The following is a 14637-nucleotide window of genomic DNA, read 5'->3' as shown; positions in this document are numbered from 1 at the left end:
GTGCTGGCGTCATCTTAACGCCCTCCGCTGCCTGAGCAACACCACGTGGGGAACAGTTCGCTCTACATTGGTGCGGTTCTACAAAGCCCTAGTTCAGTCACGACTTGACTATGTGAGTGTAGCGTATGGTTCGTCAGCACCCTCAGCATTGAAGTTGCTTGATCCTGTGCACCACTCCGGGGTCCGTCTAGCGACGGGCGCTTTTCGAAGCAGTCCAGTGACCAGTCTACTAGTGGAGGCTGGAGTCGTTCCATTGCACACCAGGCGGCGCCAACTGCTCGCCCACTATGCAGCGCACGTCCATAGCTCGTCTCAGCATCCAAATTACCGTCTTTTGTTCCCGAACACAGTGGTTCATCTCCCGGAACGGCGGCCTCAGTCAGGAATAACGATCGCTGTACGTGTCCGTTCCCTGTTGTCTGGACTAGAGTCATTTCCTTTACAGCGTTTCGTACGGGTCCATACACATACGACTCCGTGGTGTATGCCTCGGCCGACAGTACGCCTGGACCTTTCGCAATTCCATAAGGACTCCGTTCCTCCTGAAGCGCTCCGTAGTCACTTTTTATCGATCCTTGACACGTCCCAGGGTTCTGAAGTCATCCATACCGACGGCTCACTGGTTGATAGGCTTTGCCTATGCTCACTCGGCGCATGTCGAACAGCGCTCCTTGCCGGATGGCTGCAGTGTCTTCACAGCCGAGCTGGTGTCCATCTCTCGTGCCCTTGAGCATATTCGTTCCTGCCCAGGTGTGTCCTACCTGGTCTGCAGTGATTCGTTGAGTGGTTTACGAGCCATTGATCAGTGCTACCCACGCCATCCTCTGGTATCAACTATCCAGGAGTCGGTTTCTGCCCTTGAAGGATCTGGTCGTTCAGTCGTCTTCGAATCCCCTGAAATGAGCTTGTTGACAGGCTGACCAGACAGGCCACTCGTAAGCCGCTTCTGGAGATTGGGGTACCCGAACCTGACCTCCGATCGGTGTTACGCCGCAAAGTTCTCGGGATGCTGAATGGCGTAGCTTAGTTACGCCCAATAAACTCCCCGCCATCAAGGAGCGCACAAGTGCGTGGCAGTGTTCCCTGCGGGCTTCTCGCAGGGACTCTGTGGTCCTCTACCGCCTTCGCATTGACCTCACATGGCTGACAAATGGCTATTTTCTCCGGCTTGAGGCCCCACCATGTTGTCGCTGCGGTTCCCGTTTGACAGTCGTCCACCTTTTGGTGGACTGTCCACATCTAGCCGCTCTAAGAAGGAATTTTAATCTCCCTGACTCCCTTCCTTCGATTTTAGGAAACGATGCCTCCACTGCTACCTTGATTTTACGTTTTCTACGTACGCTGGTTTTTTTCTTCGGTTTAAGTTTTAGTTACTGTGCTTTCTACTCTAGTACTTTTAGGTTAGAGATTTTAATGTGTTGCAGAGTGGCTGGCTCATCCTTTTTTATCCTCGTGATCAGCTAGCCCAAGACATCTGCTCTACTGGTTTAAGCTCTTCTGCCTGTTTCTTGTATGTCTGTGCTTTTCTTGTCTTCTGTTGTCCCTCGTGTGTTAAGCTTTTTTGACCACGTAGTTTGGTCCCTTTAACAATCAAACCAACCAACCAATCCAGCAGCGAGGACGCGTTACATAGCTCGTAGCACGCGAAGACTACGACTGGGTCGGTCTTCGAAATGTTGTGCGGGCAAATGAACCACCCGACAGCACACCATTAAAATTTACTTTGCTTCTATATATGGAAAAGTAGTTGTGACCGGTTGCTTCGTAGCGTAGCCTGACGACGTCAAGGTGGAAGAAGCTAGTTTTGGAGTAGTGTTACAATGAGTCTGATTATCGAGGAAGACGGTACTCTGTTTGAAACACACAACTTGTTTTCGGCAAGTGCAACGGAAGTGACATTCATTCCGCGACTGAAAACAGCGCTGGAGAAAGGAACAGCGATGCATATTCGTCGTGCTCTCCAAGAGTAGAGAACGCAGAGACGAGTGATGAATTGTCCCGCTGAAGAAAATGAGAATCTAGAACCAATTAAGAATGTCGGATGGTATTTCCAGAAATCTGTGCGGTTTATTCAATGACTCCCACTCAGTACCTCGATGAAATGCAATTTCGGACTGTACGTCACGCTTCAGAACGACGACAGTGAGCCAGTATGAATTTAGCAGATAAGTCCCCATTCAGAGTGACTAGCAATTCTGGGCGCTAGTTGGTTGGGGGGGGGGGGGCGGAAGATAATCACGTGAATATATGGTGGGCGTGATGTTATGGCATCATGATCTATTCGAGAGCACCTCATATTCGCAGCATTATAGACCACAGAGGAATCCTGTTAAATTGAGAGGTTCGTTTCTCAACATTTGAGGCTGACTGCAGTACAATTTTACTGCCGCCAACTTATATTTCGCGGAAAGGCCACAAAGATAAGAGATTAGAGCTCGTACAGAGGCGTATAGGCAGTCATTTTTCCCTCGTTCTGTTTGGGAGTGGAACAGGGAGAGATGATGCTAGTTGTGGTACGAGGTACCCTCCGCCACGCACCGTATGGTGGATTGCGGAGTATGGATGTAGATGTAGATACTTCACGATGTAGTGGTTTACCTCATTTGTGTGGGCTGTGATGCCATTCTCAAGAGTGCCTACGCTGCAGAGAGGCAATTAGACATGTTGTGCACGAACTGACTTCTCGATTGTGTCCCCTAAATGTTCGTGGGATTCGTGTCGGCTGATCTGGACGGCCAAATAATTAATTCGAATTGCCCAGAATGTTCTTCATACCAATCGCGAGCAATTTTGGAGCGGTTACATGACGCATTGTATTCCATAAAAATTCCATTGTTGTTCGGGAACATAAAGTCCGTTGCTGGCTGCAAGAGGTCTCCCAGTAGCCGAACGTAGCCATTTCCAGTCGGTGATCGCTTCAGCTGCACCAGAGGACACAGTCCATTCCATGTAAACACAGCCCATCCATTATGGAACGATCACCACCACTACCACCTTGCTCAGCGCCTTGTTGACAACTTCTGTTGCCCATGGTTTCGTGGGGTCTGTGCCACCATCGAACTTTGCCATCACCCCCTACCAACTGAAATCGAGACTCAGCTGATAAGACCACGGTTTTCCAGTCGCCATGAGTCCAGTCGACATGGTCTCGCGAGCCCAGGCGATGGGGTGCAGGCGACATCGTAGAAATGTCCCATGCGAATAGCTCCAACTACCATTCCGCATTCAAAATCTGTTAATACCCGTCGTGCGACCATAATCACGTGGGACAACTTCCACTTGAATCATGTGAATGCAAATGGTTGCTCCACCAATGCACTGTCATTTTATTCCTTGTGTACGCGATACTACCGCTATCTATATGTTTACATATCGCTATCCCGGGACTTTGTCATCTCAGTGTGGTTCATGGTGACCATCGCCAATCGATGGTCAGTAGCTCCATGAAGAAATTATTACTTGTAAAACTTAAAGAAGAAACATTCATGGGTGAACAACACTATTTGTTTTAGACTTTAATATATCCAACTGCGTTTTTACAATAGTTTTGGCAAAAGTAGGTTTCCAGCTTCCAAATGCTATTAAGACAGGAGCATCAGCAAAAGCTTAGTGCAACTGTTTTGTTTGCGGTATAGGTATACTGTGACTCATCTCCGAGCTAGGTTAGAATGTCTAAACTGTAATAGGCATTCGTGACATAATGAGATTCATTTAGGTACTTGAGTTTACTAAGTTCGCCGTGGGCCAGAACATTGCGATACTTGTTGCTATAGAACATCCTAATAAACAAAGTGGGCGCTAATGGCTATTTTGGCTGTTTGTAATTGTGTACTGAGTCGTAGGGTAATTCCTCACTTAAGGAATAATATTCCACGTCTATGATTAGGAGAATACTGTCGTCAGTTGGGGTTCACTGCTCTGTCGTCACTATTTAAAGAGGTACTCAGACATCGTTCTGATCCAGACCATAATGTATACACTGCAAAATAACATTACGTCATCGGTTGACGATTCTTTTTCTGCTTCAGTTACTGGATGTGGTGAATGTTCAGTAGCAAGTTCTATTACCACTGAAATAAAACCATCTCTAAATTGGTGTGCTGTTATTAGTCCGTAGTTCCAGATATAATTTCGACTTGAAAGGTGTCGCTTTTTTAATACTGATATCCTAATGTTTACATAGGGTTCTTGGTGGGTTTCAATCTGAATGGTCACGAATGGACAAAAACTACGTTGACAGGTGAAGCCACAAAGTAATTATTTTTAAGTATTAATTTCTCTGTAACAATGTACCAGAAAACTCAATGCACGTGACTTACTAATTTGGAATCCTCTCAGAATTTAGCCCCCATTAGAGTAGCAGCCAGTGTGTTGTTTGAGTTCTAGCTCAGTGTACTGAAGCATATGATCTTTAATAGTTGTTTCGTAGACGAGAAAACTGAATTTGTGAAGAATAGTTTCGCTCATACACCTCTGAGGAGGGACAGAATCGTCAAATGAGAGGCTCATAAGAAGTTAGTTTAGGAAACACTTGGTAAAGAAGAACGACCTTCAGTGTCGCAAACCTTTCTCCGATGTCGAAACATACAATGCCCAGATGGATGGGCTTGGCATGTGGAGGGGTGGCTACTTATCGCCTGAAGTGAGCGAATCGGACTTCAGTCTCCATGGCGGTGGCTATGTTTTATGTCATTCTACAGTACCGTACAGACGATAAGCGACAGTCCAGTGGCCAGAGAAGAAAGAGGCAGACATAAGGATAAATTTAATAACTTCAGTATGTTGTGATACGAAATTCATGGTGATCCTACACTGTGTTCTTTGATGAATATTTCCAAAATATCGTTCACATATCTATATCTTGGCACAGACCACTGTGCCCGACGAACTGTGAAGAAAATTACTTTTCATGAGTTATTGGGAAAGCGAAGCAACAAGCCTGCAAAAGATCCAACAAAAAATTTTGATTGAATACACGTAGATACATACAGTTCAATAAGGATCCATCCTACATGAGTTCTGCGTGGGATACAGGCGGAAATCCGAGTGAGAATCCATGGAGAAATGTTACGAATTGCGAGATAAAGTGTAATACTACTTGTGTGTACGGCCTGTCATTCGATTTAGGGGTGATGAGCTTTATTAAACTGACGGAGGTACAAAGGCCGATCGAATGGCGTTTTCTGCTGGCTGTTAGCTATTCTGTTTTACCGACAAGTTATCGACGTCTGTTGTACTGGCTCTACATTAAGAAAATAATGGACAGTGTGAGATTGGGGGAGGGGGCGGGGGCGGCTGAGCAAGGTGATAAATAAATGTAGAAGGGAACAGCAATCAGCAGACATTTCTGGAGAACTGCAGCCGTTGGTATGGCAGTCGCACGTCAGGGCCATCTGCATGAGAATAGGCGGCGGCGACCGTTGGAGCTGCCGGACGGCCTCGCAAGGTCACGGTCACGTGGACATGGTGGCCTGAGGTCCACATCCTCTACGGTACGCGCGCTGTCACTAGACTGTCGGCGAGGTGGCTGATGGGAGTAGCTGAAAAAGTCTTTACCGACGTAGTCTTAGCATACAGCAGTGCATTCAGCGCGTGTCTGGTGTGGTGTTGCGTCCAAATACTGGTTTTATGCTCTCAATGTTACTCTGTGCTGTGCAAGTCTCATCTCTACTTAACTCTCGAAACCTACAGCCATTTGAACCTATGTCCTGTACTCATACCTTGGTCTCGCTTTGCAGTATTTACCCTCTCACGTCGTTCCATTACTGCAGATACTTTGCAGAGGTCACTTGGAACGCTCCGCCAATGACACTTCATGCATTGGAGCTGGTTTTCTCCACTCAAAGCGCACAACCTTATGCCCGAACCGTTCGCCGTTGCCAAACTGCCACAACAATTGGTCACTTCACCTTTTCCCTGCTTACTTGATGTGTGTGGATCCGTTTCTTTTATTTCGTATTTCGTCACAGATAACAACACGGAAGTCCCCTCTCCTCCTCCTCCCCCTCCCCCCCACACACACATACTCCACGATGCTAATGATACATATACGTATCATACTCAGCGCAGTTAAACACTACTAGATTCTTACGCGATTCAGCGTCGCAAATACAATTATAATCACAATGATCGGCTTGCATGAGATAAGCTTCGCACGACATCACGTGATATCAAATTTTTGAAAGCTGCTCGGGCACCAAAGTCACAAATGTAAAAAGTTTATGCAGCATAGTGGCATAGCACAGCGGTTGGGGTATAGACATGTCGTGAAGAAGGTCGTAGGTTTCGAATCTCATCAAATGAAGCGAACATTTTTTGTATTTCCACATCTAATTAAGACTTCCATCATTTTTATTCAGTTAATTGCTTTAAATGTTTTTTCTTCTAATACTTTGGGTGTCGTTTTTAGTAGTGTACTGACTGTTTTGCTTTTCTTCCTATCATCGTTTTTTTCGTTTAGACTCTGCCTGTATTGCGTATAATCTGCAACCAATTGCCAACCAGAACTGCTCGTCGGTTCGTGTAACCGGTGTGAGAATAGTTTCAGATCACCAGTGAACGATAGCTAGAGATTACAGTTTATTTTTTAGCGCTGAAACTGAAGTTCTTGTGTCTTCAGTTTGTTCGTGGGGGTTTCATGGCCGTGAACAAAGCGATCGTTATTTTAGTTCTGCCGCTGATTGTTGATCGCCGTTTTCTGGGGTGCACATCACAAGGTTGTGGTTAGGTTAGGACATGAGTTTTGAATGAAGCTTCACGAAACGCGTCGTCTGCCGCAGTTCAGTCATTGGCCACTTTACAGCTGTCAACAGAGCCTCTCGTATTTTCGTTGTACCTCGCGGCGAACCGCTTCCAACTTGGCTCCGCGTTACACATTAACAGCATTTGTGAAGTGACCTGCCGTGTTTGTGCGTATCACGTATAACGGAACGGTAGCCAGCAGCCGATGTGGCAACACTGCAGTGGCAAGTGATACACGTCAACTATCAAGTAATTTTAATCGGAGTACAGGTTTTTATTGTTGTTCCACATTCCATAAACTTCTAGCAATAAGAACGAATGACTGAACTCAAGAGTTCTGCTATTTGCGATGTCGCCGCATTAATTATGGAATAGTGGAAGGATGCTTCATATGCCGATGTCGCGTTACATGGCATGGCAGTTTGTGTGTGTGTGTGTGTGTGTGTGTGTGTGTGTGTGTGTAGTCACCACACAAATTCTATAACGTGTATAGTTGTAGTTTTTCAGTTTTGCGTTTGGACAATTAGTTACTGGCAGGGCATTCGGATATTTTTTGTCTCATATGATATTGGTCCCGTTCTCAAAGCAAGAATTAGTGATTCGTGATTGTAAGAAATTCGTAGTTGACGGCTTGACGTGCTCAGTGACCCGAACTGATCTCTAGCAAACTTGTCTCCAGTGTAGCTCGCATGGAATTTGATGCATGACATATTAATTCAGTGTATCGGAACGTGGGGTTGAAGGCATCGTCTACAATGAAGTGAAAAACTGTAGCGACTGAATCCATAGTATTATAGTGTTTTTTCCTGATGACATGCTTCTGTCTTCCTGGGAGTCACCTCCACGTACAGGCCCCTTCGTAAAAGGATGTTATCAGCATTTCGCAACAGTAGCATCGTCTTGCAGTCTTTAGTGCTAACTCATGATGGTTGGCAATCCTTCAGTTTACACGGTACACTTGTTGCGTGTCAGGAATCTTCTTTGGAGTCTAAGGAAGAACACCTCAAAGACATATATGAAATAAGGCTTTTCTGGATTCCATACACACTGTAATATGCAGACTTGCTACGGAGAAAATACACGTTAAGGAAGCACGCGACATACATTCGTCAGTAAAATGGAGAAGTGATAGGACGAACAACCTCACAACAGTAACCGTAGTGGAGTGCTCGTCAGAAGCGAAGGAACATTTGTGAGGGTGCCACCTATGCATGATGATGATGATGATGATGATGATGATGATGATGATATTATTATGGTAATCATCGTCATCATCATTAGTCTCCATTTTTAACCGTTCCTCACCGTCTCTTCTCTGTGCATAAAAAGTCGAATGCTTTCCTCATAGTACGTTCGTCTTTTTGCATCCCTTTTTTCGCAGCAGCGTAGTTTACTAGCGTGCTTGCTGGTAATGGAAACGCAGGTGTCCGGCGCAGATTGAAATCAGAGCGCGGTGCGGTGTGGCGGCGCGTGACGCCGCCTGTTAATTGGGAATGTGCGTGTGGCGGAGGTGAGAGCGCAGGTGCCACGCACCGCTGCCCAGAAGTCCTCAGCAGCAGTTATTAGCATCATCCCATTAGCATGCGCCAGCGACAGGTGGCCGTCGCTGCCCCGCAACTACTGCGCTCGGAGGGACTTGTCCGCTTCACGTTCTGCTGTTTGACTACTGCTGGCGAGAGGCTTCCTTCATGCAGACGATATGTGCGTGTTGCTGAGCGCTGGAGGCGTGCAGTACGAGTAAGCCGTTTACAGTAAAGGAATATATTGAAATTACAATTAAATGAATACCCCTAGCTGTAGACAGGCGTTGATATGTCAACGGGGACAGTTGAAAATGTGTGCCCCGACCGGGACTCGAACCCGGAATCTCCTGCTTACATGGCAGACGCTCTATCCATCTGAGCCACCGAGGACACAGAAGATAGTGCGACTGCAGGGACTTATCTCTGGCACGCTCTCGTGAGACCCACATTCCCAACTTATTGTCCTGCACTATATTCATAGTGTGTCTGCCCATTCTACTCATTACTCGCGGCATTTTGCCGATTCCCGTAAGAGTTCGGGTACTGTTAGTGCATCCGCACGGAAGATAGTCAAATGGCCGGAGAGCCATATAGAGCAATATATTTATTACAATGGTAGGCGAAGACTTCGGTTTAGACAAAAAAACAGTGAGGTAACTGACTATATATACTACATAGCAAAAAAAAAATGCTGCCCTTACTTCAGTACTCCGGAAGTCCATCCGCTGATTGGCAGTGGGTACGAGGTACGATATTGAACGGTAAAACGAATCGTTGTAAGCCCGTGCAGAAGCTTTTTCATACTGTCCGAGTAAGCATGTAGACGAAGACGCGACTTATTGTTCAGAACTTGCTCGCACGGGCACACCCCCAGAGTGTTACCAACATTTTCTACCAAACCAAACATACCAGCTATGTGAGAAAAGTAATGAGACACTTATTTTTTATCTACCAAAGTTTTTGTTTTATTTTTTCAGAAAACTGTTGTCCCTTTCAAAGTAATTAGCTTCGGTAGCTAGTCAACGGCGGAGTCGTTCCCTATCTTGGCAGCAGCGCTGAAAGGCTTCAGCTGGTACGGCCGTTTAACATGTCAGTCACATTCTTCTGAATTTTCTCCAGAGTCCCTAAATGACGTCCCATTAACGGATTTTTCAATTTGGGAAAATGGAAAAAAGTCTGAAGAACTACTACCAGATTAATAGGGGGCTGTGGAACAGCAGGAATGCCTTCTGAGGTCAAACATTCCGTGGTAGAAGTGAATGTGTCACATGGGGCGTGACGTGTCACACGCCATCCTTACTGTTAAACGCCGATCTGACCTCGCAGAAGCACGCACCCGTTCGACGTTTTCGTCGGTTTTTGAAATTGAAATTCTCCTTAAGCGAGGTCCATTTTCAGCTGTTCTCGGCCTTCCAAAAAATGCTTTGTGCCAACGAAAAACATTCTCTTGATACGGAATTTTCAACTTTTCAGAGGTTACACACGCCGATTTGCCTCAAGACATACACTGAGTTAACAGCGACTTAAAATATTTGTCATGTGGACGGTGATCAACAATGACAGCACAAGTGTCAAGTATAGCGCACTGGGACGCCACGGCAGAGGCGACAGGAATATGGGACGCTCTTGGAGCCTCCCGTACCTGGCATCTACCTGAGGTGGCCGCTGGCGGCGCTGCCAGCGAAATACACGGCGATATACGGCCACTCCAGCAGACCTGCCAAGCAATACCTTCCACTCACCCGTACCCAGTTATTTTCGCCCACGTGAGCGCTACAGATACTTATGACAACGAATCTTTTATCTGCGAGATTCAGATGAGGTGAGCTACTACGGACACACTATCTCAGAACTGCCCAAAACGCGAACTGGAAAAAAAAGTGTAGGGAATTATTAACTTCGTAAGTGAAGCCAAGTTCAAAGAATAAGCCCGTCTACGTTATAATCACGTTAAAAGTACTTCCAGTTACGCACACTCTAGAACTCTAGACTCGGGCCAGCTGGAGACTGAAAATTATTGATCCTAATTTACTCGCAGCCTTTTCCTGATGACCCACTCCAATCACGAGAACTTTACACCACAGAGAAAGCACATTTTACTATCCAAGCTATGGAGGTTACTTTCAAAACCTACTTCCAGACTGAAATAGCTCAACTACATTCCCTGCACTAGACAGTTACGCTAGTGGGTCCAATACGTCAGACATGCTACAATTATTTCAAGAGATAAACTATGTAAACAAATGAGGCAGGTTTCCTAATATTTGTCTAAAACATTCGTAAAGTCAGTTTCAGTTTATAATAACCAACTCTTCAAATATAAACTAACAAATCACTTCTATGTATAGGCCTACGTAAGTTGCAACTAAAACGGTAATTATCACTGCAGACAACAAGTAATTACCTACCGATTAGACAGGTCACGAAAATATTTTCCTCTTGTGAGACAACTTTCGTTAAGTGTCCTTTTTCGTCAGATAATCTCGGAATATCTCAACTAACTCGTCAAATGAACGTACTGACATTCTCACAAAAGTGGAAAATGTAGTACTGTAATTTCTTAAAACATTATAGAACGTATGAAATAACTCGTTTATGTCCCAGTCAGCAACGAAGTAATTCACCGAGATCTTGTTTTTTTGCATTGGCTTCTTATTTGGAACTTGCACACAAAGCTACTATCTCTTCTGCTGAACGAAGACTGATGGCATTCCTTTGGCGTCTCTTCTGGAGTCTCGTACGGCGACACCTGAGCGGTGCCAGCAGTCCTGCCGTGATGTCCAATTTCGGTAGGGCCCACAGGTTGAACAGCTGGTTCAGTGTGATCAAGACTTTGCATCGCAATCCATCAGCTTAAGTTCTTGGATTTCCAATATTTTTTGAAAAGCTGTCTCTATGAGGGTTAGACAGGTACTTCTCAAATTTTAAAATTTATGTAAGCAATTAAAACTGAGAGAGATCGGTACTCAAAACGCCCACAACTATCTTTGGTGGACAGGTTGTTACCAGATATGCCTCAAAAACCGAACTAGCTTCAACTTTTTACTGTATTACCCCCGTTACTGCCACACTCCATATTGCGTATTGCTGCGGCATTGGCAAAGCCGGCGGAACGAATAATGTCCATTGCAAGTTCAAACTTAACGATAAATTGTGATGCACGATCGGAAATACAGGCTTCCGCTTAGTCAGACTGGTCACAGTTCATTGATAACATGACAGCAAAAAGATTATTCGAGTTAATGTGTAAAATCAGTGAAACTGGAGATCAGGCGTCGGAGTTTCGGAGAAATAATACGCACACAGTCTCAGCGATAGCAAAGGCTGATAGATCCGCTAACTAACACACAGTGGCATTAACAACTCTTATATTAAAGTTGCTGAATAGAAGCATAGAACGAAAAGTTCGGGATATGGTGCAATGGTACAATTAGATGATGATCAGTACGGCTTTAGAAAAAGCAGTTGCACTGTAGTCATTTGTTAGGTTGCACTTCTTTAAGGAGGCAGGACGTCAGAAAAACTGATCTTTTCATAGGATTTGTCGATGTAGTAAAACAGGTATAAGTTATAGAGAAAGATGGTTGATGCGCAGTTCATACAGGAACAAAGAAGAACCGCAAGGGGACTAAACACAACAGAAAAGCACAATAGAAATACAGGGTGATTCAAAAAGATTACCACAACTTTAGGAATTTAAAACTCTGCAACGACAAAAGGCAGAGCTAAGCACTATCTGTCGGCGAACTAAGGGAGCTATAAAGTTTCATTTAGTTGTACATTTGTTCGCTTGAGGCGCTGTTGACTAAAGTTTTTGGTCCCTTTTTCTTCGAAGGTGCTGCTGTAACTGGACTACAGTATCTGGAGATGTTAGAGAATTGGCTGTTCCCTCAGCTCGAACAAGAAGCACAACAATTCATATTTCAGCAGGATGGAGCGCCACCACATTGGCACTTATCTGTCCGTAACTACCTGAACGTCAACTACCCGAGGCGATGGATCGGCCGCCAGGCAGCCCGTGACAGAGCACTTCATCACTGGCCTCCAAGAAGCCCTGATCTTACCCCCTGCGATTTTTTCTTATTGGGGGTATGTTAAGGATATGGTGTTTCGGCCACCTCTCCCAGCCACCATTGATGATTTGAAACGAGAAATAACAGCAGCTATCCAAACTGTTACGCCTGATATGCTACAGAGAGTGTGGAACGAGTTGGAGTATCGGGTTGATATTGCTCGTGTGTCTGGAGGGGGCCATATTGAACATCTCTGAACTTGTTTTTGAGTGAAAAAAAACCTTTTTAAATACTCTTTGTAATGATGTATAACAGAAGGTTATATTATGTTTCTTTTATTGAATACACATTTTTAAAGTTGTGGTATTCTTTTTGAATCACCCTGTACTGGGATTAAAGAGAGCATAATGCAAGGATTGCAGTCTGCCTCGCGCCCTGTTCAACCTCTATTCGAAGAAGCAATGACGGGACTAAAACAAAGGTACAGAGCAGGGATTAAAATTAAAGGCCTAAGTTATCAACGGTAAGATCCTGTTATGTCATTGCTATCCTCAGTGAAACTGGGAAATTACAGGACCTATAGAATGGGATGAATAGTCTAATGGACATAGAACAGAGGTTGAGAATAAACCAAAGAAAGATAAGAGATTAGGAGCTGTAGAAATGAGACTAGTGATAAACTTATCAGGACGGGAGACCACGCAGTAAACGAAATGAAGATGAAGATAAAGAACGCATAAAGAAGCAAGTGGGATATATTAAGAAGACTATCAAAATCGAAGAGAGTGTTACTCGCTAAAAGAAGTCTGTACCCCCCAGAATAGGCCTTAATTATAGGAAGAAATTGCTGAGAAAGTACGTCTGAAGCACAGTGTCACATATACGCCAATCATCGGATGTGAGAAAAGCGTAAAAGTATTACAGCGTTCGAAATGAAGTGTTACGGGAAGTATGTTGAAAATAAGTGTGCTGATAACAGGTAGCTCTTGGAACACCATGTATAGGAGGGCGGACACGGTGAAAGGACATTATACGACTGGGAATAACCTCCATGGTATTAGGAGCCGTATAGCGCGAAAGCTTTAGGCAATAACATATACCGGAGGTGGTCCGCACTAAACCTGTCCGAATGGTAAACCCACACTATTTTCCACCAACAGTAAAATTCTCACATCTATGCTTTGCCATGTATATGCTTGACATGTGTAGATAAACTGAAACAAAATACCCGTATTTACGTGCGCGTCAAGGAGGCAGTGAAAATAAACTGAATCAATCCTGTATACGATGCCGGAGAAGGAGAACTTGTGCTTACTGGAATGTAGTCATTTATGAAACGAACAGTTCGTCTCAGTCTTGTTAGTACCTATACAATTTAAAGAAACTATGAGTCTGATAAATAGGCAGTTTGGAGTGGTAAAAATTCTATTTCGACAATACTGATATTCACTGTAACGTGCTAGCATAATCTAAAAACTGAAACGTCGTTTTAAAGCAGATATTTGAAGTGTTGCCAGTGTGTTAGTGTTTACACTAGTGAGCATGTTGGTTTTTATTGACTACCACGTGGAGCCTGATAGCAGTAACACGTGCGACCCGCTGGCAATGCCATGCTAGAGAGCACCGGCCCCGCCCCCGCGAGGGCGTGCCGTATGTCGGGGGTGGGGGCAGGGGCAGGCGCGTCTGCAGTAGTCCGCCTACGGCCAGCTGCCTGCTGGTGTAAGGCTACTCTGCGGCTAACGGGCGTCACCTGTGAAAAGATCTGCAGTAGGCATGCTTACCAGTGAAAGTAATATTGAGATTGAGATGGAAGATGCCGGAGCTCTGTTCGACGCTGTTTTTTCCAGAAAGCCTATGATACAGTTCCCCACCGTCGCGTAGCAAAATACGTACATACAAACATGCGACTGTATTGAAGACTTCCTAGGGAAAGGACTTCATATATCTTTTTTTGCTTGTGGAGGGTAAGGGCGGGGAGCGACTGCGACGCCATCATCACAAGCAAAGATAATGACGTGAACGACATGCAGCACTAAGTCTGCTCACAGTACCGCGCAGGGAGGTAACCGGTAGAAACTAGTTACGAAATGGAGACGGCCTCGTAGATGGTACACGTATGGTCCAGAGATTAGCGGATTTCCGCGACGCGCCAGGTGCGCGGTTATATCGGACGGATCCGGGCCGCCTATCTGAGGCCCGTTGTCTCTTACCTGCAGGCCCCGCCCGTCGAATGTAGTTTCTCGATATGCCCGCAGGCCGGATCCGCTCGTGTCTGCCGTAAATCGGCGGAGTTTCATGATATAGTCGCGGCCCTAGGACTGCAGTGCATGCATGCTCGACAGGTCAGAGGCCACGAGCGA

The 14637-nt window shown here is 45.3% G+C and overlaps 1 protein-coding gene and 1 non-coding gene across 7 annotated transcripts in view; one reads left to right on the top strand and one right to left on the bottom strand.

The window, feature by feature from the left end:
• Positions 1 to 14637, top strand: part of LOC124619560 (RNA-binding protein fusilli) — a 775817-nt gene that overhangs the window by 360310 nt on the left and 400870 nt on the right. The window lies entirely within an intron of this gene.
• On the bottom strand, positions 8581 to 8654 carry Trnat-ugu. The gene has a single exon. It is a non-coding gene; the product is annotated as a tRNA-Thr (tRNA).

Source organism: Schistocerca americana, chromosome 6, assembly GCF_021461395.2.
Source record: "Schistocerca americana isolate TAMUIC-IGC-003095 chromosome 6, iqSchAmer2.1, whole genome shotgun sequence".
In the NCBI taxonomy this organism is placed as follows: domain Eukaryota; kingdom Metazoa; phylum Arthropoda; class Insecta; order Orthoptera; family Acrididae; genus Schistocerca; species Schistocerca americana.
Note: the sequence above shows the minus strand (reverse complement) of the source record. Positions and strands in the feature narration are given on the sequence as shown.